The sequence below is a fragment of the Bubalus bubalis genome, chromosome 21, assembly GCF_019923935.1.
Source record: "Bubalus bubalis isolate 160015118507 breed Murrah chromosome 21, NDDB_SH_1, whole genome shotgun sequence".
NCBI classification, from domain to species: domain Eukaryota; kingdom Metazoa; phylum Chordata; class Mammalia; order Artiodactyla; family Bovidae; genus Bubalus; species Bubalus bubalis.
The window spans coordinates 9,457,588-9,479,733 of NC_059177.1; positions in this window are offsets into that span (position 1 = coordinate 9,457,588).

The window sequence follows — 22,146 nt, forward strand, 5'->3', positions numbered from 1 at the left end:
ATTCTAATACTGATGCTATTGTAAACCAAGCCTCATGATGATGCAAGAATCTCTCTTGTCTAGTTAGAAGCTTTGTTTATCTGCATGCGTGTTCCCTTTCTGTCCAATTTCAGGTAAATCTGGTTCCAAGACGTATATGTATGGATTTTTAACAAACAGGTGAAAGTGTGAGAAGGAAAGATCACTTCAGTGGCAAATGGGTGGGTCCTGGTTTCTCCTAGGGAAAAACTCTCAGAAATGACACTCCTGCTGAAACCCAGGATGTCCTAAGAGGAAACATCCCTTCCAGGGCCCAAAGCAGAGATGCATGGGAAAACCCTCCCAGTGTACAGGAGGAAACTGGAAGCTGTAGAATCCCTGAAAGATAGAGGGGTGTGTACATACCAGCCCTGGCCCTGAGTCCACACAGACTGAATGGCCAATGTCAAGAACAATCTGTGTAACTCCAGAAGTTTCTGTGTAGCTCAAGAAGTTTCCCACAGCTGATAAAAGTGGAACTTAAATGACTAGAAATCTGATCAGTGGCAGCACTGGTACTCTAGCCAATGCAGCTCAATGTTGTTAAAATAAAATGGAAGAAAGTTCTAAAATCCCACAGACAGACAGAACCATGTAGGCCATGTAAGGAAAACTAAGTCTTGCTAATTTCATGAACATAGGCAAAACTTAACTTAGGTTATTTCTTGAAAATGCCTCTTAAAAGAAACATAATTATTCTAAAATGATGCAAGATAATTAGCCCCCACAGTTTCCCCACTGGAAACCCCCACAGTAATAACCAATCATTGTAAAAGTTTAACAACTTCCTCGTCCTCACTTCTGAGCCATTCTGTGATGTCATCCTCCTGGACTTCATGTTAGTTTTGGATTTGAAGACTCTTGGTTTGCAAACTCTTCTTTTGTGCTCAATACACTCAATGTAGTTCATTGCTGTTGTTCAGTCACTAAGCTGTGTCCAAATGCAACCTCATAAACTGTAGCACACCAGGCTTCCCTGTCCTTCACTATCTCCCTGAGTGCTCAAATGCATGTCCATTGAGTCAATGATGCCATCCAACCATCTTATCCTCTATTACCCCCTTCTCTTCCTTCCCTCAACCTTTCCCAGCATCAGAGTCTTTTTCAGCGAGTCAGTTCTTTGCATCAGGTGGCCAAAATATTGGAGCTTCAGATTCAGCATCAGTCTTTCCAATGAATATTCAGGGTTGATTTCTTTTAGGATTGAGTGGTTTGATCTCCTTGAAGTCCAAGGGACTCTCAAGAGTCTTCTCCAACACCACAATTCAAAAGCATCAGTTATTCAACACTCAGCCATCTTTATGGTCCAACTCTCATATCCATACAGGACTACTGGAAAAACCATAGCTTTGACTAGACAGACCTTTGTTGGCAAAGTGATGTCACAATCTTCCTAATGCTATTGTATTAATCTGGATTTTTTTACAGTCTGGTTACTTTTTTTGTTATTTAGTTATGTTTTCCCTTGATTTTGGTTTTGTTTTGTTTTTAAGTTTTTGTTTTATATTGGAGCATAGCTAATGTGTTAGTTTCAGGTACATAGCAAAGTGATTCTGTTATACACACACACGTATCTATTCTTTTTCAAATTGCTTTCCCATTTAGGTTATTACAGGATATTAAACAGAGTTCCCTTTGCTATCCAGTAGGTCCTTGCTCGGAGAAGGCAATGGCACCCCACTACAGTACTCTTGCCTGGAAACTCCCATGGATGGAGGAGCCTGGTGGGCTGCAGTCCATGGGGTCGCAAAGAGTCAGACACTACTGAGCGACTCCACTTTCACTTTTCACTTTCATGCATTGGAGAAGGAAATGGCAACCCACTCCAGTGTTCTTGCCTGGAGAATCCCAGAAACGGTGGAGCCTGTTGGGCTGCCGTCTATGGGGTCACACAGAGTCTGAAGCGACTGAGCAGCAACAGCAGCAACAACAGGTCTTTGCTGGTTATCTATTTTGAACTTAGCAGTGTGTTCATGTTAACTGACAGTCTGGATATTTTCAAATCCAAAGAGCCCTGAAACTTGCCCCTGGAAGCAAGTAGCCAAGGAGAAAGTGCAGTCTTGAGATTAGAAACCCACATCTCTAGAGCTCGGACCCCTGTCCTCAAACAATGGGTCTCTGGTCTAAAAGTTCCTAGTTTTATCTAGCAGTAACCAAATAAAAGCAATATAATGAATAAACAGAAGAACTAATACTCAGCAGTGATTCTTGTTTCCACCAAGGCGGTACAGCCTTTTAAGAAAATTACTTGTGAGTGATGTATGCAAAAATCACACACAAATAAGTAACAATTAACTTAGGCACTTACATATGCAAGCATGTCAATATATGTGCCCATTTATACACATGAATTTTTCTCCCCATAGTAATCATGGAGTTTCCAGGGTAATCTAATCACTTTAAGACCAGTCTGCCTGGCAGGGATGTGAGGAGGACTATTTAGTTGGTAGTTTAGGTTTGGCTTAAGTTTCCCAAGGCCAGCTCAAAGAGAACTATTTTGTGTAGATGTAACCATTGTATAAGGCTTTTTCTCGTTCCCTTAACATTAACCCCCTTTCCTTTATTATCACAGTGAGGGCTGTTATCAAGAGCTATAAAAAAGACAGCACTTCATATTTATCCTTGGAGGCCTTTCTGGAACACTTTGGCATCTTTTGGTGAAATTCGGCACTTTTCAGCTAATACTAAACGTGTATTCAGATGGGCTGATGGCTCCTAACATCTCAGTTTAGGAAAAATTTGTCATAATAACCTCTGAAGAATCTTAGCATGATCTCATAATGCCCCAATCAGAGAAGAATGTGTAAAACCTTAAGTCAAAATGAAATGCACAAATATTGCAAAATGGCAGTTTAATGAAATGGGGATAGAGGTCAAAGTTTTCGGGGTGCACATAAATCCAGAGAGCTCTCTCAGGTACCAGGGCATCTCCCTTCAGGGCTGGGACCAGGCAGCTGAGCTTGCCACAGCCTCCCCGACTTGTTCCCAGAGCCACCCGGGTGACTGCCAGTGAAAACACAATTTAGAAGATGCCGTTTGACTGTCCTCAGAAATACCTCATTAGTTAATTAAACTGTAGCGATTTAAGCACCTGTAACAAGTAATGGGAATTTCAATTCTACTGATAAAAGGATCTTATTTATAATGAGCCTCACCGCCAAATGAGTTCTGAATGTGGAAGGCTCCCCATTAGATTGTGACTCAGAACATTGCCATACTATCTGAGCTGCACGTGCTGACAGCAGAGGGAGGACCAGGATGTAAAGAAAGCATGAGAACTAATGAGCCTGCCCATAGGAATAGCCGGCTCTGTGAGGGGCAGCCATCTTCTCTGTTTGTTGGGGTTGACTCTGTTTGTTGGGGTTGAAATGTGAGGAGGAGGGAAAATAGGAAGGGGACATTGCTTTCTCTTCCTCCCCCTTAAAATTAGATTCAATGGAGAAGCCTATGTTTTTTTAATATTGCTAGAATGTTCTGAGTTCTCCCTCTAGGGAATATTAGCAGCAACTCTAACTTCTAGGAAAATCATGCAGTAATAGAAAATGGGTAAGATCAGAGCTCCTTGGCCCCCATACATTTTTTTTTAGATGATTCTTTCCTCTGCCACTTAAAGCCAGCTTTAAATTTAAGATGGGATACTTACCTGCTGACTCGGTGGTTAAGGCTTTGCCTTCCAATGAAGGAGGTGCAGGTTCAACCCCTCGTCAGGAAAATAAGATCCAATGTGCCTCATGGCCAAAAAACAAAAATGTAACGCAGAAGCAATACTGTACCAAATTCAATAAACACTTTAAAAATGGTCCACATTAAGAACATCTGAAAAACAAAAGTTTAAGATCCTCATATAGCATCCATTACCTTAAGCTACTGAATACACTAGGATGTCCAGGACTTAGGATATTCACTGCCTTTCTTGAAGACGTTAGCTCTAGTATTGCGGTCACTTTCCTTCATACTCTGCCTGCCTCGGTCCTTGGTGATGCCAGTATTCACATCAGCTTCTAGTATAACAGTCTTCACTTCTCTGACCTCCTCTCCACAAATGAACTTGCCTTCCACCCTAACGGAGCCATGGTCATACCCAAAACTTTTCATTGCCAGTCATCAGAGTCGATTTACAATCTCAAACTCAACCTACTGTCTCTCCAGTTCACTTCATTCAGTACCTACCAGCAACCATCCTTCACCCCCACTGGGACTCATGAAACATTCATTACTGATCACATCACCTTTTATTCTGATCCTCAGCGTCTCACACTTTCAAATGTTTCCTTATATAATATAGATTTCACAGTTAATGTTACATGTTCAATTAACTTTTTTCTTTATTTTTCTTGTGTGTGAAAGTGTTAGTCACTCTGTTGTATCTGACTTTGTGATCTCATGGACTTTGGCCCATCAGGCTCCTCCATCCATGGATTTTTCCCGGCAAGAATACTGGAGTGGGTAGCCCTCCCTTCTCCGGGGGATCTTCCTGACCTAGGGATCGAATCTGGGTCTCCCGCATTGTGGGCAGATTCCTTACCATCTGAGCAACCTCTTACTTTATTATATACTTATTTGAACATCCAGTAACCACAGTAACATGCAAGTTTCCACCTGTTCTATGCATCCACTCCCAAGTTTCGTATGGTAGAAAAACAGGTGTGTGCTGACGGGTCTTAGCCAGTAATCTGAAGTGGACTTATAATGCTGCTCTGCAAGCACCCTCTCTCCCTATAATATTTGTTTTCTCCCATCTTCTTCCCAGCCTCACTCTCAGGTGATGACCTTGCTCCTTCACTGACAAATGCAACCAATTAGAAGACTTTTTGTAAGACACATATCCATACCTCCGTTATGAACCCCCACACAGAAAATCTGCCTCCTTTCCTATTACAATGGAGCCTTGATTGTTCTCCTTGATTAGGCCTCGCCTCTACTTGTGCACAGGGATGCATTTTATCCCAGCCTCTTAGGAGCATCAGTGTAGCAGGGCCTCACTCTCCCTCTGTATCCCTTTTGATCACTTCATTGTAACTGTACAGACATGTTGGGATTTGTATCCCTGGTCTGGGAGTTAAGATCCCACATGTTTCTCAGACAAAAAAGCAAAATGCAAAACAGAAACAATATTATAACAAATTCAATAAAGACTTTAAAAATGGTCCACATCCAAAAAAATCTTAAAAAAAAAAAAGAAAGTAAGCCCCTAATCCAGTTGATGGATTTTTCTTACATTGTTTCATAATTTCCTTCCCAAGTTTTCTTCTGGAAAACTCCATAAAGTAGAAAACTTTCTAACTCTCAAAAGATTCCATTCTGGAACTGAATTAGTAGTTTTTTTTATATATTGTATACATACATATATATAAAAAATATATAAAATATATATGTTATGTATACAAATATAATATATATTATGTATGTTTTATGTGTTATAATATATTAGTATAATATAATATTAGTAGGAGAAGGCAATGGCACCACACTCCAGTACTCTTGCCTGGAAAATACCATGGACGGAGGAACCTGGTAGGCTGCAGTCCATGGGGTCGCTAAGAGTCGGACACAACTGAGTGACTTCACTTTCACTTTTCACTTTCATGCATTGGAGAAGGAAATGGCAGCCCACTCCAGTGTTCTTGCCTAGAGAAACCCAGGGACGGGGGAGCCTGGTGGGCTGCCGTCTATGGGGTCGCACAGAGTTGGACACGACTGAAGCGACTTAGCAGCAGCAATATTAGTAATATAATAATGCAATATATTATTACTATAATATATATTTTTAAACTCTAAGTCAAAATTTTACTCCCTGAAATATTTATTCATTCGGTCTTATGAAATCACAGAAAGTTCACTCCAGACTTTAGAACACACAAAGACAGTAACTAATTCCAATGTAAACCCCTGTTCTGTGTTAGACATTCTCACTTGGAAATGACCTGCCGCAATGTAATTGGCTTTGGGGCCCTCCACGACTTTATTATTTCCCTTAGAGATATGCTAATAGTAGTTAGCAATGTCCCTTACAAGGCAGACGTCTCATAATGTGTCATCATGGCTCTTCTCGTCATTTATTCTGAGCCAAAAGTGAAATGCACAGCTCTATGAGTCTATGTCTTTCCATGGAGGACAGGCCTAGAGTATTTGAAAGAAAATAAAAATTAAAAGCAGTGTTTTCTGCAAACATAACAAATTTTCATTTAATTCACCATATATACTTGGGTTGTAGTTGGGAATTAAATTCTTTTGGCTACTGACAATTCATTAGTCAACGCTGGTAAAAATAACCCTAATCAGTACAGTTGGTAAAGGGAGTTTTTTGTTCGTTTTGTTTCTGAATCTGCCAAACTGACTTAAAATCTGCCCTGTTTTTTCGTGAGGGTTAATGTAATGAAAGTTCCACTGTGAAAAGAAAAAGTTAAACAAGAAAAGTTGTGGACAGTTAATAAAGGGTAAAAAAAAATTATCTTGTCTACAGAAGCAGTAATGAATGAGAAGACTTGGATTGACTATGTTTAATTGTCTAAATCAAAAACAAATTATCATTGTCCCCTTAAAAGCATTTCTTCTCATGTGAAGAGCAGGAATCACAGTAGAAACTCTGTGCTTTGACATCAGTAAAATGCCTGTTAAAGAGTGTCATGAAATATGACCCAGAAAATCGGTCTAAATTGACTTGCAAAAGGACACAGAAGCATGTGTTAGAAAGTAGCTAAGTCAAGAGAAAGATCAATGATCATTACAACTGTCGGCCCCTCTCTGTTTCAGGTCCCGATGAAGAGTTAACCTTCTTATTAGGGATATTTTCATCACTGCATCTGCAGATGTAGTAGTTCAGAAAGTGCCAGATTCAAACTGGTGCTCAGCTAAACTGTATGTTGAATTCAAGCTGACCACAGATTATCTGGCCCTCTTTCCATCAAGACTAGGGATTTATCTCCTCTCCCCATGAAGACAGAAAGGCCTGTGACTGCTTTCACCAGTAGGATATGTAACCTTGTGTGATTTAAAATCCCCCACTCCTTTTTGTTTGCCACCTCTGGGATCTCGGCCACTAGACTGTGAGAAACCCAGATTCCACAGAGGAGACCTATATGGATGCTGAGAAGCCATCCAGCCCCACAGAGATTTTGCAGGATACTAACCCCAGGGACCATTGGAAGACAAATAGTAAACATAAGAGCTCTCAAACAGGATACCCACAGAGAACCCCTGCAACTCACAGACTTGTGAGCGATTATAACAAATTGGGGGAGCAGAGAGGTCATTACACAGCAATATATAACTACGACCACCTTGAAATAGTGGCAAATGTGTACTTAGAAACAGTGCTATAATCCTGCCACAGAAGCGCATGCTGTCATTAATTTATATTAGAAAGCAGTTGAAGGTACACACACTGGCTCTTGAGATAAAATCTGTAAACAAATGTCATCCTCCCCCTCAAAAAAGGAAATCTTTCATGAAATTATTTTTCACATTTTTCTCATTAAATTCAGCAGACAGGAAAGAGACCTTTGCTATATCTATCTACTCTATAATCTGATTTAAGATGAATATCTGGTTATATTTTAGTAATATCTAAAAAGGGTAATTATTTTTATTATATTACTGGTTTTATTATAGATGACTTTATTGTACAGATCTTAAATGATATTTGTGTTAGGCATCCTGGGATTAAGCTGTATTTAAAATTGTAAGAAAATTTTCCAAAGAAAACCAGAATTTCTGCTGTAAAAACATAATATTTACTGTTTCAAAGAATAAGTGTGAAACATGTGAAACAGAGGCCTACAGAATAATGGTCTTTTTAGCCCATAGTAGGCACTCAGCGGGTTTCCCAGGTGGTGCTAGTGGTAAAGAACCCCCCTGCCAGTGCCGGAGACGTAAGAGACCTGGGTTCAATCCCTGCGTGGATTGGGGAGATCCCCTGGAGAAGGGAATGGCAACCCACTCCAGTATTCTTGCCTGTAGAATCCCATGGACAGAGGAGCCTGGTGGGCTACAGTCCATAGGATTGCAAATAATCTGACATGACTAAGCAAGCACGCAAGCACTCAACAGCTATATGTTACTCAACTGATGGATGGTCTGACCTCACACAGAGGTTCCGTGTCATGAAGACAGACAACTTTGCTCATCCTTGGTTACATCTTGCATGCAAGGAAGTGCTTCAGGCCATAAGGTGTACACAGTTATATAAATCAAGTAGAGGACTTCTCTTAAGTCTTTCTATCATCAATCATGATCTAACTCTCTGACAGTCTATGTCATAGTATTAAATGTCCCGTACAATCTAGGTCTGGATTTTAGACATGGTAATTGATTTAAGCCTGTCTCCAATTATTTCAAGAGAGGAAAGAGAAAGAGAGAATTGAGTGAGCTTATTATTTTTTTTCAGGACCCACAGCAAACATACATAGGGATTCAAATGCTGACATTTAAATAGTTCATAATACTTTTAGAACTATAATAATTTGGATTTTCTTTTTGAAAAATCTTTTGAATAAAAAAAAATTTGAGAAGCGCAGCCAGGCACTTGAAAGAGTGTGAACTTTGAAATTGCTACCTGCATTAAAAAAAAAAAAAAAAAAAAAAAACACAACTTTTTCTCTCTCTACTCTGGAATTGTGATCAGCTAACACAATCCCTCACTGACTCCAGCTAGGACTCGGGCCAACATGGCAAATTGCCATCTTATCAAGACCTCTTACCCTCTCTCTATTTCTTTGCTTCAAAAAGATGAGTTTGAAAGAAAAGAGAGTGGGTTTGTATAGAAGGTTAGGCTGGTAAGAAGAATGAGGAAGGGAGTAATACGGGAGCTCCAAGAATAGATGCTTTGTTGGCATCCCCTGCCTTTTGGTGTGTGTGTGCGGGATTTTTCCTTTTTACTATCTCCACCAAAGTAAAGAGGATTTGCATAAAATTGGAATAAAATAAAAAATTTTGCCTGCTGACATTTCCTTTAGCCCAAAATATGCTTGAATCAGAAAATAAAAGATACTTTTCCTGCTTTCTGTACATACCTTTTTTTCCTCTCTTTTTAAGCCACTGTTTGTAATGAACCTTGTGATACACTCTGTGTGTGTGTGTGTGTGTGTATTCTTTAGCAGGGGTCCCCAGTCTTTTTTGCACCAGGGTCAGTTGTGTGTAAAACAGTTTTTCCACAGATGGTAGTGGGGGGTGGTTTGGGGATGATTCAAGCACATTACACTTATTGTACACTTTATTTCTATTATTATTACATGAGATCGACCTCAGAGTATCAGGCTTTATATCCCAGAGGTTGGGGAACCCTGCCTTAAGGCACTTCATCCTGAAGTTTTAAAGTACATGGTGAGGGTACCTAACCAAGAAACACTGGCATCAGACTTCATTCACACTGTATATGAGGTGATGAACATGACTGTTTTGGTATGTTTCCTTGACTCTCTGCTGAATGTTATATACAGTGATTATTCACCTAAGTGAGGCAAAAATTAATCTGCACAAATGAAACATGATATTAGAGATCTACTGAATTTCAAGGTGAAAAAAATGTTTTCCTGGACCATCCAGACATAAAAAGTACAAGACCACTTTTGGGCCCCACAACTCCACTGGTGGATTTTATCAAACAGTGAAGTCATCAGCTGAGTTCAGTTGCTCACTCGTGTCCAACTCTTTGTGACCCCATGGACTGCAGCACACCAGGCCTCCCTGTCCATCACCAACTCCTGGAGTTTACTGAAACTCATGACCATTGAGTCAGTGATGCCATCCCACCATCTCATCCTCTGTCTTCCCCTTCTCCTCCCGCCTTCAATTTTTCCCAGCATCAGGAGCTTTTCCAATGAGTCAGTTCTTCGCATCAGGTGGCCAAAATATTGGAGTTTCAGCTTCAGCATCAGTCCTTCCAATAAACATTCAGGACTGATTTCCTTTAGAATGGGCTGGTTGGATCTCCTTGCAGTCCAAGGGACTCTCAAGAGTCTTCTCCAACACCACCATTCAAAAGCATCAATTCAGTCCCACACAAACTTTTCTAGGAAAGAGACAAGAGGAAATACTGATTAGTTTGTTTCATGGGGCCAGTATGACCTTCATACAGAAATGTAGTAAATAAATTGCAAGAAATGACAACTGCATGCTCATTTAAATTTAATCTAGAAATACATAAAGTGGATACTACCATTTATTTTATTTTTTTAAATTTATTTTTGGCTATGTCAGGTCTCAGTTATGGCACATGGACTTCTCTCCAGTCGTGGCGGGGCCTCCAGAGTGCATGGGTTCTCTAGTTTGTGGCACGTGGTCTCTCCAGTTGTAGTGTGTGTGCTTAGTAGCTGTGGTGCAAGGGCTTAGTTGCCCGGCAGTGTGCAGGATCTGAGTTCCCCCACCAGGAATCGAGCCCACATCCCCTGCATTGGAAGGCGGATTCTTAACCACTGGATGATGAGGGAAGTCCTGCCACCATTTATTTTAAAATGACACTCTTAAGAGAAAATAATAGGTAGAAAGATATACTGGGTTCATAGAGTTTACCTCAGTACTTTTAAGGTGACTAGTCTCCCCAATATCATTTATACATTCATTGCAACGATAATTGAAATACCAGCTGTTTTGCTGTCCTCTATGAACCTGGAGTTAATCCCATGTGTAAAGTGTTCAGTCAGTATTTGAACATGTCACAAACTCATGGGTCCAAGAGTTAAATCTACCATGAATTGGCTAAGTGGATGTAGTGGGAGCTGGTTTGGTTCATCTCCCATATGCAAGGATAAGTAAAAATCCTCTCTGCTCTTAAGACATTTCTCTCCAAAGGTTTTTTTTTTTTGTTGGTTTGTTTTTCCCACCTATCTATCTCCTGGGATCAAAAGACCAAAAGAACAGACATAATTATATCTACCAGACATGACAAAGCATAGTCTTTTTGGTTTATTTGCCATTGATTTTTGGATTATGGCTCCATTAGAGATTAGAGCAAATCACAAACTCTAAAAATATAGAAAGCTTTTAACATTAACCTTCAAAAAGTAGATAAAGAAACGATGGTTCTTTTGTATTCCTCTTGGTAGGTAAAGGGCTATTGCAGTGCATGGAAGTTGACAGTCTTGTCCTTAGTTTTCCTAGAACCATCAGAGAACTCGGGCTTCACTTGTGGCTCAGCAGTTAAAAATCTGCCTGCAAAGCAGGAGACGCAGGAGATGAGAGTTCAGTCTCTGGGTTGGGAAGATTCCCTGGAGGAAGACATGGCAACCCACTCCAGTATTCTTGCCTGGAGAGCCCATGGACAGAGGAGACTGCTGGGCAACAGTTCATAGTCGTAAAAGTAGGACACCACTGAAGCCACTGAGTATGAGCACAGTCACAGAACCAAGGCCCAAAGCTGATGGTCAGGCCCAAAGCTAGGAAGACAGTGCATCCAGAGAGACATAGCACCAAGATCTGCTTAGCTGGAGAAGAAGCTGTGGGAGAAAGTTATTGTGGCCATGGACTAATAAGAATTTAAATGGGGGACTTCCCCGGTGGTCTGGTGACTAAGACTCTGTACTCCCAATGCAGGGAGCCCAGGTTCGATCCCTGGTCAGGGAATTAGATCCCACATGCCCCAGCTGGGACCTGGTGCAGCCAAATAAATAAGAACATATATGCTTATCTTCATGAATTGCTGGAGGCTGAGTGTGCAAGGCAATAAAGTGTGTAAATCTTGGGAAAGCGGTGTTAGGAGAGCCTCCAGTACAAATGTAGGCTCCTCCATCAAGAATTCCACCAGGTTCTTCAGGTAAAGAAAGAAAAATCCCCTTATGGCCCTGGCTAAGATGGCATCACTGACTCGATGGATGTGAGTCTGAGTGAACTCCGGGAGTTGGTAATGGACAGGGAGGCCTGGCATGCTGCGATTCATGGGGTCGCAAAGAATCGGACATGACTGAGCGACTGAACTGAACTGAACTGAAGATGGAGAATAACAATTTCGAACCAGACCCAGACCTGTTTGCTACTCTCTAAGAAAGGGCTAGACCAGAGTACAAGTTTAAAACCTTATCTCAGCTGTTTGAACGGAATTCCTCCATTCCCTAGCTCTCTGCATACTCTGCCTTCATGGTAGAAAATGTATAGAATTCATATTGCTTTTTTCTCTTGCTTCAGGGAGATAGAAGACATGAGCTTCTCTGTTGTCTCATTGGTTAAAAGTTCATCTGCAGTGCAGGAGATGTGGGAGGTGTGGGTTCCATCCCTGGATTGAGAATATCCCCTGGAGAAGGAAATGACAACCCACTCCAGTATTCTTGCCTGGAAAATCCCATGTGGCAAAAGAGCCCCATTGTAGTCAATGGGGTCACAAAGAGTCGGAGACGACTTAGTGACTAAACAACAATAACAAGATAGATAAGAGATATGTTTATTTTTTCCAAATTTTACTTTTTAATTTAAAATATGAAACGTCTAAGTAATATCTGGAATTTAGGGTCATTCTACTTTTTTTTTTTTTTCCCTGCTTCAGAGCTTTAAGATTTACTTATCTCCTAGTAATGATAACAATAACATGACTCTTGAACTGACTCTGCTAGCTTTCTCTCCTCCACTAGTTTTTGGTTAGTGATATGATTATTTTAACAGCATCATGATTTATAGAATTTATATTTGGTTTTCTACCCGCATTCACAGAATATGTTAGTTTCAGTTTAATATTTAAATAAGTTAATACACAATGCTAGTTCTTTTACCAAAACTTGGGCATTTTTGAGTTCCTTACTTTTACTCATCTTTTGAATATGTAAACTTCATTTTATAGTATCTTTTAAAACGATTATTATTCAAGAAAGGCTCACCTATAGCACACTGCCTAAACCCTTCATGTTTGACCTTATTAGGCCATAATTTCTACAATTGACACATGACTTAGTTAGATACAAAATTTTGTGTCACTCTGTGATTTTGATGCTAGTTGATATTAGAAAACCATGCTCCTCTTTGATATGTAGATATAAATCTCTCTCACATAAGTACTGTCTTAGAATTGTTGACGTTTCTGTCCCTGTTTCTATTTATTTCATTTTCATTTCCAGGAATAATATCATATATTTTTCTTCTCCTTTATCTCTCTTCCTTATCATTCTTATCTACTCATGCTTTCTCTTTCTCTCCCTTTTCTCTCTTATGCCGTGTAACTTCTTCACATTTTCCAGAAAGTACTGACTGTGAGCACAGACTTCATTTCTCATTTACTTTCTCTTGGTGTGGCTTTCCATCTCTGAAGTGGATTCGTTTTTCTTTTCCATTTCTGTCCAGATTTGTTGAGCTCATTTTGATCACCTTTGGTTGTCTGATCATCCTATTTTAATTTATCGGTATCACTCATTTGATCCCCCTTTTCAGGGACAATAGATTTTCATGACTTTTCCCTGGCACTGTGGAAGAGTGTATGAACTCATTTGTCTCCTGGAGTGAATATTATTATTCTGATGTATGCGTTCCCTTTTATTTTTGCCCCTCTTCTTTTTCTCTTTTTTTTATGAAATGTCAGTGTCTGTGCCTAGGTCCTATGTGGATACCATCTTGAGCCTTCTAAATATGGAATTAGGATGTTTATTTAGCTACATGCTTGGAAAGACAGTGAGGGATGCAGGAGGGGTGAGAGCTGGGATCCTCTGAAATAAACAGGGTGGTGGGAATCGCAACTCACTCCAGTATTCTTGCCTGGGAAATCCCATGGACAGAGGAGCCTGATGGTCTATAGTCCGTGGAGTTGCAAAAGAGACAGATATGACTGATGCGACTTAGCAGGCAGGCATGCAGGTGTTGACCAAAGCTTTATCAAATGTTATAGGCCCTCTGTTCTAAAGACACATTTCCTCTGGGTCGTCCCAGTGCACCAGCCCCAAGCATCCAGTATCGTGCTTCGAACCTGGACTGGCAACTCGTTTCATACATGATATTTTACATGTTTCAATGCCATTCTCCCACTGGGACGACCCAGAGGGATGGAATGGGGAGGGAGGAGGGTTCAGGATGGGGAACACATGTATACCTGTGACGGATTCATTTTGATATTTGGCAAAACTAATACAGTTATGTAAAGTTTAAAAATAAAATAAAATTAAAAAAAAAAAAAAAAAAGACACATTTCCTCTGGGTTTTTGCTGCCTGGAAGGTTTGTGAGACTCATGAGGAATCCCAACCAGTTAAAGAAACTTGTGTTGTGATCTGGCAACTTCCTTTGTCCCCTTTGTCCTTCCCTGGGAAGCATTTCAGCCATGTCCCATAACCAGGACTCTAAATTATAAATAACAAAGCAGTGTACTTCAGTTTCTTTTTTGCTTTCTCTTCCAATTACCTGCCATTCTCCACTCTTGCCTTCATTCTGTCCTTGGTGACCAGTAGGATTAAATCACAGACTCCGAGAAAGAAAAGCTAAAGCAAAGGGACTTTCACTGGGAAACTGCAGAGACAAAAACGACAGAAAACTTCAAACTTGGAGCAATGATTGATGTTTCTGCTTCCTGAGAATGATGTTCTGCTTGAATTATATTGATTTCACAATATATTATAAAGGTAGGATGGGACTCAGCATCCTCACGGAAGAGCATAGCTATAAGCTGGTGATGGGAAATTCTTAAAAATCTTCACACCAGATACTAGCATGAAATGTACAGATGCTGTTCCCAGAATCAGCGAAAACCTATCTTCCTGGATGGATGTGGATACTGGCTATCTCAATGAGTTTATCCTTGGAGTTATTTTAGTTCTCATGCTTGTGTCTGCTGCAGTCAGATACACTGTAGAATTCTTGGGTCACTAAATATTGGTGACCCTGGAGGATTTAAACATGGATGAATTAATTGTGCTTCTCTTCTGGTTTGTTTGTTTGTTTGTTTTTTCATCTCAGCAAGTTAAATCAGGTTTTAGGAAGTCACTGTGATATGGTAACCAGTTTATGGGTGTTTCCACTGAAAGTATAAGCATGAGATAGGGTATCTCAGTTCTTAACATACACGGTTTGTTCAGATGATATTTCTCAAACTTTACCAAACTTTGTTTGTATTCACTGTGCTTTGTGATTAAGTTTTGAAGAAAAAATATTTTAAAATATATCAGCAAAAGTAAGAGAAAAATATGTTCAGCCTATTACCATGTATAAAAATTACTTTGTTATGTACATTCTTTTTTGCTTTATATGATATATGTTAGGGATTACTTTTAATTTTATTTTTTCAGATAAATATATAGAAAATAATGAATTTCTATATCAACCTACTGCCTTTTATAGCCTTATGTATTTAAGTCTCTTAGTGGTTCATCTTATTTTTTAACATATTTTTCTGATCCACTGTTTACTTTTACTTTAGAGATTCTCCCTTATTTGTTATTTTACACAGATTTTCAGAGAATATTTTGCTTCATCACTTAATGAAGTAAACTTAGCAAAGGAACTTTAGGTTAAAGGGAATATGAATTTTTAAGGCTTCTATTACCTTTCAGCAAATTGCCTTCTACAAAATTTGCGCTAGTTTGTAATTCTAACTTATGTGAGTCCATGTATTACCTTGCTCTGTCTCTGGCACTAGCGGTCAATCAATAATTATATCTTAGCCAAAAGCCAGAAACTGAACATGGGGTAGCTCTGCTACTTTTTGAATTATTGCAAGAAAATATCATTATAAATTCAACAGTGATTTACAGTTGTGTTTAGTTACTTGTGTAAATTCTTTCACCATTTTTTTTTAAATAAGTGTTGAGATTGTATATGTGTGTGTGTGTATACATACACATACGTACATATATACACATATCATGTAATCTTTCTTTAAAATTGACCCTTCTTTGTCAAATAAATCTTTCATTTTGTCACTTACTCTTAAATTTGCTCAGAGCATTTCATGTTAAGAGAAGTTTTAGTTTTTAGGTGATAAAATCTATCAGTATTTTATATTATGATTTCACAGTCTACTCTCATAATATGAATATCTTCAGAAATCCAAAATTATATCTCTACTTTCATTTTTTATAAATGTATTTTATTGCAGTTGGATATTAATACATCTACACTTAATTTGATGTTAGATAGAATTCTTACATACCTCTTCAACTTGTCCAAACACAATTTATTGAATTAATTATTTTCCCCATTGCTTGAAATTCCCATTGTATTATACAATAAGTTGTTATAATAAGTTCTTGGATCTATTTCTCAACTGCATAGTCATTTTCACTGCTCTGTTTCTCTTTTTCTTCACCAAATCCTGCCCTCGTTCTTTTTTATTCCTAAAGTTTCAAGTTCCATATGTTTTTTCTTTTCTTGAAAATGAACTATATAATAGTCTTGCCAAGTTATTCATATAATCTCAATGAATTTTTAAGTGAAGTTAGTTTATGTTAAGAGTATAAGGACTCTGTAGATTCGTTTTTTGTTGTTTGTTTTGTCTTTTTGCTCGTGGATTTCTAGTTGTTCTAGTACTTTTTGTTTAGGAGTCACAACTCCATATATATAATACATATATATGTATTGCTCCATTGCGTTGCCTTTGTTCCTTGTTCAGTGATCAGTTGACTATATATTTTTCAAATTGTTTGTTTTTCATTGGAGAATAGTTCATTTACAATGTCACATTAAATTCAGGTATACATCAAAGAGAATCAGTTACATATATACACATACAAGCAAACTCCAGGAGATGGTGAAGGACAAGGAAGCCTGGCATGCTGCAGTCCATGGGGTCACAAAGAGTCAGACATAACTGAGCAACAACTATATATCTATATATATATATATATATATAGATATAGATATAGATATAAAAAATATATTTTCTTCTTTGGATTCTGTTCCCATATAGGTCATTAGAGACTGCTGAGTAGAGTTTACTTGTGCTATACAGTAGGTTCTTACTAATTATCTGTTTTATATATGTGTGTGTGTGTGTGTGTCGATCCCAAGCTCCCAACAGTTGACTATATTTATGTGAGTCTATTTCTGGAATCTGTATTCTGTTCCACTGATTAATTTGTCTACTCATTTATTCATATCATTCCATCCCCATTATTATAGCTTTATAGTAAGTCTTTTTCAGCCATTTGAGTATTTATTTTTAATATTTATTTGGCTGCGTTGGGTCTTAGTTGCAGCACACGTGCTCTCTAGCTGTGGCGCATGGGCTCAGTGGCTGTGGTACCTGGTCTTAGTTGTCCTGTGGTGTGTGGACTCCTAGTTCCCTGACCAGGAATCAAACCCATGTCCCCTGCATTGCAATATGACTTCCTAACCATTGGACCATGAAGAAAGTCCCCATAGAGTAAGTCTTTTTTTTTTTTTTTTTTTTTTTTTTAATTTTATTTTATTTTTAAACTTTACATAACTGTATTAGATTTGCCAAATATCAAAATGAATCCGCCACAGGTTTACATGTGTTCCCCATCCTGAACCCTCCTCCCTCCTCCCTCCCCATTCCATCCCTCTGGGTCGTCCCAGTGCACCAGCCCCAAGCATCCAGTATCGTGCATCGAACCTGGACTGGCAACTCATTTCATACATGATATTTTACATGTTTCAATGCCATTCTCCCAAATCTTCCCACCCTCTCCCTCTCCCACAGAGTCCATAAGACTGTTCTATACATCAGTGTCTCTTTTGCTGTCTCGTACACAGGGTTATTGTTACCATCTTTCTAAATTCCATATATATGCGTTAGTATACTGTATTGGTGTTTTTCTTTCTGGCTTACTTCACTCTGTATAATAGGCTCCAGTTTCATCCACCTCATTAGAACTGATTCAAATGTATTCTTTTTAATGGCTGAATAATACTCCATTGTGTATATGTACCACAGCTTTCTTATCCATTCATCTGCTGATGGACATCTAGGTTGCTTCCATGTCCTGGCTATTATAAACAGTGCTGCGATGAACATTGGGGTACTCGTGTCTCTTTCCCTTCTGGTTTTTTCAGTGTGTATGCCCAGCAGTGGGATTGCTGGATCATAAGGCATGTCTATTTCCAGTTTTTTAAGGAATCTCCACACTGTTCTCCATAGTGGCTGTACTAGTTTGCATTCCCACCAACAGTGTAAGAGGGTTCCCTTTTCTCCACACCCTCTCCAGCATTTATTACTTGTAGACTTTTGGATCGCAGCCATTCTGACTGGCGTGAAATGGTACCTCATAGTGGTTTTGATTTGCATTTCTCTGATAATGAGTGATGCTGAGCATCTTTTCATGTGTTTGTTAGCCATCTGTATGTCTTCTTTGGAGAAATGTCTATTTAGTTCTTTGGCCCATTTTTTGATTGGGTCATTTATTTTTCTGGAGTTGAGCTGTAGGAGTTGCTTGTATATTCTCGAGATTAGTTGTTTGTCAGTTGCTTCATTTGCTATTATCTTCTCCCATTCTGAAGGCTGTCTTTTCACCTTGCTAATAGTTTCCTTTGATGTGCAGAAGCTTTTAAGGTTAATTAGGTCCCATTTGTTTATTTTTGCTTTTATTTCCAATATTCTGGGAGGTGGGTCATAGAGGATCCTGCTGTGATGTATGTCAGAGAGTGTTTTGCCTATGTTCTCCTCTAGGAGTTTTATAGTTTCTGGTCTTACGTTTAGATCTTTAATCCATTTTGAGTTTATTTTTGTGTATGGTGTTAGAAAGTGTTCTAGTTTCATTCTTTTACAAGTGGTTGACCAGAGTTCCCAGCACCACTTGTTAAAGAGATTGTCTTTAATCCATTGTATATTCTTGCCTCCTTTGTCGAAGATAAGGTGTCCATATGTGCGTGGATTTATCTCTGGGCTTTCTATTTTGTTCCATTGATCTATATTTCTGTCTTTGTGCCAGTACCATACTGTCTTGATGACTGTGGCTTTGTAGTAGAGCCTGAAGTCAGGTAGGTTGATTCCTCCCAGGTCCAGACGGCTTCACAGCTGAATTCTACCAAAAATTTAGAGAAGAGCTAACACCTATCCTGCTCAAACACCTATCCTGCTCAAACTCTTCCAGAAAATTGCAGAGGATGGTAAACTTCCAAACTCATTCTATGAGGCCACCATCACCCTAATACCAAAACCTGACAAAGATCCCACAAAAAAAGAAAACTACAGGCCAATATCACTGATGAACATAGATGCAAAAATCCTTAACAAAATTCTAGCAATCAGAATCCAACAACACATTAAAAAGATCATACACCATGACCAAGTGGGCTTTATCCCAGGGATGCAAGGATTCTTCAATATCCGCAAATCAATCAATGTAATACACCACATTAACAAATTGAAAAATAAAAACCATATGATTATCTCAATAGATGCAGAGAAAGCCTTTGACAAAATTCAACATCCATTTATGATCAAAACTCTCCAGAAAGCAGGAATAGAAGGAACATACCTCAACATAATCAAAGCTATATATGACAAACCCACAGCAAACATTATCCTCAATGGTGAAAAATTGAAAGCATTTCCTCTAAAGTCAGGAACAAGACAAGGGTGCCCACTTTCACCATTACTATTCAACATAGTTTTGGAAGTTTTGGCCACAGCAATCAGAGCAGAAAAAGAAATAAAAGGAATCCAAATTGGAAAAGAAGAAGTAAAGCTCTCACTGTTTGCAGATGACATGATCCTCTACATAGAAAACCCTAAAGACTCCACCAGAAAATTACTAGAACTAATCAATGACTATAGTAAAGTTGCAGGATATAAAATCAACACACAGAAATCCCTTGCATTCCTATACACTAATAATGAGAAAACAGAAAGAGAAATTAAGGAAACAATTCCATTCACCATTGCAACGGAAAGAATAAAATACTTAGGAATATATCTACCTAAAGAAACTAAAGACCTATATATAGAAAACTATAAAACACTGGTGAAAGAAATCAAAGAGGACACTAACAGATGGAGAAATATACCATGTTCATGGATTGGAAGAATCAATGTAGTGAAAATGAGTATACTACCCAAAGCAATCTATAGATTCAATGCAATCCCTATCAAGCTACCAACAGCATTCTTCACAGAGCTAGAACAAATAATTTCACAATTTGTATGGAAAAAAAAAAACCCCATAGAGTAAGTCTTAATGTCAGGTAATGCCAGTCCTCCAACTGTGATCTTCTCCTTTAACACTATATAAGATTTGAGGTACTGATAAGGCCCTTTCCATCTTGATTTAACTATGGTGTTAATTCACCAGCAATTCCAAATGAGGACCGGAAGGACATATTGAGTCCCTTCTCCTTGACAGGATCTGACTAAAGTCTATTTTTTCGATCCCCAGCACTATGCAACTGCTGAAATTCTTTTTTGTTTTTCAGCCATTGTCTGGATAGCTTCTGGGGCCTCTCTCCCTGGGAAACTACCATCAGCAACTGTTCAGAGAAAAAGAGACCAAAGATATTGGACTCACTTCTCTTCTTTCTGGGGTGTTGCACTCTTAAGCCTGGGATGCCTTGACCAGAAATGCAATTTTTGCTTCCCAGTGTTATGGGATTGCTGAAAACTCTTCTGGCTCTGTGACTCTTGGAAGCAGCTCTCTCCTCAAATTCTCAGCCTCTCTCCTTAGACTAACTGGGAAAATTCCCTGGAGGGAAAAGTGATACATAGAAACTTGGGCACAGAAAATTTTACAGTTCTCTCAAACTAATCAAACTACAACTTTCCTCTCTTTTTTATGAGAAAAAGAATATATTCCACTAACATGTGTGTGTGTGTGTGTGTGTGTGTGTGTGTGTGTGAGTGAGTACTGTCAACTCCAAATTAGCACTTACCATGGGCACTTGCCATTATTAAATCATGAGCTGCTGCAGCTGCTGACTTTCAACACCTCCTGAAAGGAGTTCAGGGTGGAGAACAGGAATGAGACGCTCCGTGCTAGAAGGAAAAAATGGCAAAAAAGGGCTTCAGATAGTTACGTATTTTCAGGAACTGATTTTTCGAGCCTAATTATTGCATCTCCTCATTATCTAGAAAAGCACTAAATTCCTTCACGGTGACAACTTTGTGAACTAGCAGAAAGCTTCTGCAAAACATATGTGCTTGATTGCATATACTGCCCCTGCACGAAAATCCATGTTTTGGATTGACCTTTCCCCCTACCTCTTTGAAGCAGTTTCTCAGAGCTATCTGAAATGCTATCTCCTGGTCTATAGTCCTCATTTCACCCCATATAACCCTTAGCTCCCTTAATTCCCATCTCTAACACTGTGCAGTTTTGTTTTTTTTTTTAAGTTGACAATATATAGGCAAAGTAGAGCTCAGACAGGTAATTTGTGTTCAACAGTGTCACATAGTATATTGGGGAAAAGGGGTGGGAAATACTAATACTCTAACTCGCCAGACTTGTAGCTGTCTTTTCTGATTTTTTTTCCATCATTTTTCTAATGTCTACTATTAAAAGATATATATATAATAAAGTGAGCCCCAAGAGGAAAACTCTTGATTTTAACACCTCGAAGGGATGCATCTGAGGAGGGACATTTTGGAGGTGGTCAGGCCTCCCGGGGTGGGACTCACACACCATCTGCCTGGAGAAGAATCATTTGTAAATTCCTCCACACCTCAGCTTTGCAAGGGGCTCCTAAAGTTAAAACTGTTCTTTTCTATTAAGGAGTCTTTGCAGTGGCAAAGCAGTCATCAGCTTATGCAAATTCCTGTGGGTACAGAAAAGGGACCTTTTAAGCTGCCTATTACTTTATTATTGGTGAAAGAGAGAAAAGAGACGCAGAAAGGGAGAGGGGGTGGGGAGAATTAAGGATCTAATAACAGTGAGCGCTCGCTGCCCAGGTTGTGTCTCTTGCTGCGTTTGAATGATTTTTCTTTGTCGACAGCCTTGCACTTGGCTATTTTTAGCATTTCTTTAATAATTGAGCTGTAGCAATTGTGCTCAGCAGCTGGAACAGGCAGGGGAAATAGCAGCTCAAAGAAACAGTGCAGCCGGGTCATAATTTAAGTCAAGTTGCATTATGAAGCATACCTCTCAAAGGCAGAATGCTGAGCTGAGGTAGGGGGGAATAAAGTTGCAAAGAGTAGAAAGAGAGGAAGACAACATGAAGCGATGGATGGGGAGGTTTTTGTTTTCCTGATTTTTTTAAGCAAGCCTGAGAAGGTGCCCCGCTGGCCAGATTCTTTTGAGGGTAAAGGAAGTGGGGCGGGAGGAACTAGTGCCTTAGGT